Source organism: Maniola hyperantus, chromosome 13, assembly GCF_902806685.2.
Source record: "Maniola hyperantus chromosome 13, iAphHyp1.2, whole genome shotgun sequence".
NCBI classification, from domain to species: domain Eukaryota; kingdom Metazoa; phylum Arthropoda; class Insecta; order Lepidoptera; family Nymphalidae; genus Maniola; species Maniola hyperantus.
In genome coordinates this window covers 1,344,049-1,348,665 of record NC_048548.1, presented here as the reverse complement: position 1 = coordinate 1,348,665, position 4,617 = coordinate 1,344,049, and the positions used below count along the sequence as shown (strand labels likewise).

At 38.4% G+C, this 4,617-nt stretch overlaps 1 long non-coding RNA gene across 1 annotated transcript; it reads left to right on the top strand.

Annotated features, from left to right (window-relative positions):
- The first annotated feature begins 786 nt into the window (after window positions 1-786).
- Window positions 787-3,866, top strand: LOC117987473 (uncharacterized). Its single transcript, XR_011237500.1, has 4 exons — window positions 787-990; window positions 1,880-2,093; window positions 2,553-2,654; window positions 3,483-3,866. It is a non-coding gene; the product is annotated as an uncharacterized lncRNA (long non-coding RNA).
- Window positions 3,867-4,617: the final 751 nt, after the last annotated feature.

The window sequence follows — 4,617 nt, the reverse complement described above, 5'->3', positions numbered from 1 at the left end:
TGACTCCAATACACGTTGGCCTAAAGTCTTCGGTAAGTGCTGCCTATCTGCTTATTTTCCACAGCTATTTAACTGAGTCTGACGAAATTTGGTACAGAGACAGCTTGCATCCCGGAGCCGCACATGAGTTTATATTTCATTCCGAGAAATCAAAGAGTTGCTGTGGGATGTTTTCCAAATTCCAAGCAGATGCAGTCCTGTTGTACCAGAAACTCTCAGTAGATAAAGTTGTGTTCTCTACACTTAGAAAACACTTGCAGGCTGGTCGTGTTTTGTGCGATATCATACAAACATATTATGGAAATTGGTACTGGATTAATTGGCGCCGTCTCCCTACTAAAATTGCTGTGCCCCAACGGGGCTTCAATATTGTAATAATATATATTAATAATTTATCAATATTGGAATGCAAGAATAATAAATGACTAAATGACTGATTTTGAAGGCTAATTTTAGTGCATTCGCAACTTTTTCTTACCAATGTAATAAGAAAAGGAAAGACAAACTAAATTTAAAACTAGGATGCCTGTGACTTTAGTGACGTTTAGGTCTTTAGCACAGTGTTTGTAACGTAGGTTGCGCTAAAATTTTAAGTCTATTTAAAATTCATTATCCGTACTTTTTTAGTTAAATCAAAAAGAAAGGGATACGGATATTTACTCTAAATATAGTTTAAAGAGAGTCATCAGAATGGACACCATTGGCCGGTACTTGCCGAACACACTGACTAATTTGGGCTATTGTGTACTGGAACCTTTAAAACCCCATAAGTGGTAACTGGCAATAGGTAGATTGTACTATAAAGACTCAATGTACCTATGAGCTTATGACGGTGTAGCAATTATCAGTGCAATTTAATTATTGTTTTGAACTAGAAAAATGTTCAAGGTGGTTATTGTTTTGCTTTTGTCAACTGCGCGCGCGCAGCTCACTCTTGATAAAGCCTGTAATTTTACAGGATTAATAAAGGCATATTTCGATGTGACAAGTGTAAGTACATTTTGTACTAAATTAAATTCAATTCAAATTTCTTTATTGGGAATCTGGGTAAACAGTGGAGATGTTACAAAAACAAAAAGGTACTGCCAAATTCTGCCTATTAGCATGCAATATGTTATGATATACCTAACAACGTGTACATAGTTTTGATAAAATTAGTCACATTAAATACTTAGTCACAAAAAAAAATACAAATATAGTATCACAAATGTCAAAAAACTAAAGTTATACTTATGTGAATTTTAATGTAGCAATTTTTCTATCTATTCTATATCTATATTTTTTTGCCATACCCTTACAGGGTCTCATGCATTGATGTTGGAAGGCCACCCCCTCTAAGATCTTAGGCTGAGATCTATAGAGCGTACTTTGACTTTGCTAAGACTTAAGATTGATTGAGTTAAAACGAGACAGAATTATGTGAGAGACATACATCTGTCTCGTTTTAACTCAGTCTTAAGTCTTAGCAAAGTCAGAGTGCACTCTATAGATTTCACCCTTAGGCTGAGATCTATGTATAAAGCGTATACCTACTTTGACTTTGCTAAGACATAAGATTGAGTTAAAACGAGACAGATTTATGTGAGAGATATCTAACATCTGTCTCGTTTTAACATTGTAGGGTTAAAGTTTCTTTTTTTAGGCGTTATTAAACTCTATTCTTAAACAAAGAGATAATTCAAGACCTTTGGAACACCCTTCCAGCATCAGTTTTCCCAGCGAATTAATATATGGGTACCTTCAAGACAAGAGTGAATAGGCATCTTCTAGGCAAGCGCGCTCCATCTTAGGCTGCATCATCACTTGCCACCAGGTTTGATTGCAGCCGAGCGCTAGGCTATAAATTAAAAAAAAACAAATTATCTACCTAATGTTGTAGATAGCAGGAACATGGTACCAACTAGAAAGAGTCAAGAACACCCTTGAGACTGGTGACTGTTCCACCACCACCTTCACCGTCGTCTTGTCAATTCAAACTCTTTTTGGACTTGAGTTCTCTAGCACGGAAGTGGCTGCTGGTAGTGTAGTCTACAGGAATGCCTCCGTTTCGTTAAGTAAGACTGCTTATGGTGTACTGAACTTTACGTTTACTGGTAAGTGCTTAGATTCTTAAGGCAGTTCCACACCTACGCACGCGCACGAACACGCATCGAACGCCTATGGACGCGTTACCGACTATGTGCGCACGTGCGTGTCGGCGTAAGAAAATCATGTTACCACCTTTAGAGTGGTTACGCACTCCTCTGATCCGAGTCCGTGAAAATACGGAAATAAAAAACTCGGACCGAACTCGGATATTGCTGATGCACTAACCCGATCTCTGATCAAAATCCAAGCTATTCAGCGGACACCTTTGACATGTGTTCGTAATAGTACGTCCGGTTTGAATCTGAAGCACAGATACGTATTTTCACGGATGACGGAAGTCGGAGTTAGTGCGTAAGCTACTGAGGCTGAAATCTATACAGCAAACTTTGACTTTGCTTAAACTTTACTATATTTGCAAGTTATAATCCTTAATTGCAATCTCACTTTTAATATTTTTTTTGCAGATGGCAATTCTTACGATTATGTGGTAATGCCAGTAACTAATTATGGACACGAAAGTATGGTATTGTACAGTTGTCAGAATAAGGATGGGAACACGAGTTCAGGTAACCACCACAGAGACTGTGTAGAGGCGGGATTCCTTCCCGGCTTGCTAAGATCTGCCTATTTAACATAAGTATATTTAAAATATGATATTTTTTCCACCAAAATCTTCTCTGTTTCTGGTCTGCCACTCTCAACACACCTTTTTTAGTAAAAACTTCAAAAATAGAGTTTAATCAAAAAAGACGCTGCACCTCAACTCCGCTCCAATCTGTTGGTATGCGTTGAGCCTTAGCTTCAGTTTTCAAGCTGACTTTTATAAATGAAGATCCACATCTGCGACCTGAGTGGCTCATGAGCCGCTCAATTCACAGATAATATATATTATATTTATTATAAAGAAATGATGAATAAAATATATAAAGAAAAACAAAATGAATTTATTCAATGCACACAACGTGATGATAACAAGCACTTACCATTGTATAGTGCATTCAATATTAACTGGCGTGTTTCCACTTGATATTGTCATTAGCAATAACAATAGGATTAAGTCATTGCGAGTGAATGCAAAAGTATGAACACTGGTTGGTTTGCAACAAAATATATAAGGTTGAGCCGACTCGTATAGTGCCTGATTTAAACAACTTAGACCTGAAACAGCGTAGTGGGAGAAAGTTGACGAATCCGTGAAGCGAAAGCCAACATAGCAGCCAATCGCGTGTACTCGCGCCGACTGATCAACCAATCGCCTTCACCCGCCATTCGCCAGCCAATCGCGTCCAAGTTGTTTGCCGGGCACTGTACAACTGCTGAGCGAGTCGTGAGCCGCTCAGCTCGCGAGTGTGAACCCTTATTTATATTCTCACCTTGAATGAACATGTTTACAGTATGGGCGTGGAAACTAGGGAAAACCCTGACACTTTCGCCAGAAGCTAAGATAGCGACTGAGAAACTAGTAGCAGGTATTAAAGATCTATCTAATGCTACTTGGAAGACAACGTCGTTTAGTGAGAAAGCCTGCCAAATCAATGGCGGAGTAAGACTTGTTTATTTTTCTCCTTTTCTAATACTAATTGTAGTATCGGTCCCTGTAATCAGAAATAGGGAAAATGGATATAGATATCTAGCAGCTAGATTCTCATAATTAGTCATAGTATGTTAGAGTCTAGCCCAGATATTTATAGGTATAGATACTCACAATTGTTTTGAATACAAAAAAAAGATAATGAAACCTGAATAAAGTGTTTTTCTCCCGACAAATATTTCAATCCCTCCCTTCCAATCGGAGGTCGGGGGTTCGATCCCGGGCACGCACCTCTAACTTTTCGGAGTTATGTGCGTTTTTAAGTAATTAAAATATCACTTGCTTTAACGGTGAAGGAAAACATCGTGAGGAAACCTGCATGCCTGAGAGTTCTCCATTATGTTCTCAAAGGTGTGTGAAGTCTGCCAATCCGCACTTGGCCAGCGTGGTAGACTATGGCCAAAACCCTTCTCATTCTGAGAGGAGACCCGTGCTCTGTAGTGAGCCGGTGATGGGTTGATAATTTTTTTTTAGATACAAGATCATCATCATCATGATGATGATGACACTAATCATTTAACAATAATTAAGCTTTTGGTTCATTGTATATCATGAATTTTTGCAAAATAATGCCTGCTTCTATACAAACTTATCAATATCAAATTTAATTATACATTACGCTCTTTAAATATATATTAATCATATTCATAACCCTTCCTTTTGGCTTTGCCGTAGTCGGGTAAAGAAAATGTGACTGACTGACTGATCTATCAACGCACAGCTCAAACTACTCAACGGATCGGGCTGAAATAATAATATGGCATGAATATAGCTGTTATTACTATAAGCAGTGATAGCCTAGTGGTTAGGGCTGTGGCCTCCTATTCGGGAGTCGCAGGTTCAATCCCGGGCACGCACCTCTGACTTTGCGTTTATGTAATTAAATATCACTCGCTTCAACGGTGAAGGAAACCTGCATATCTGAGAGTTCCACATAA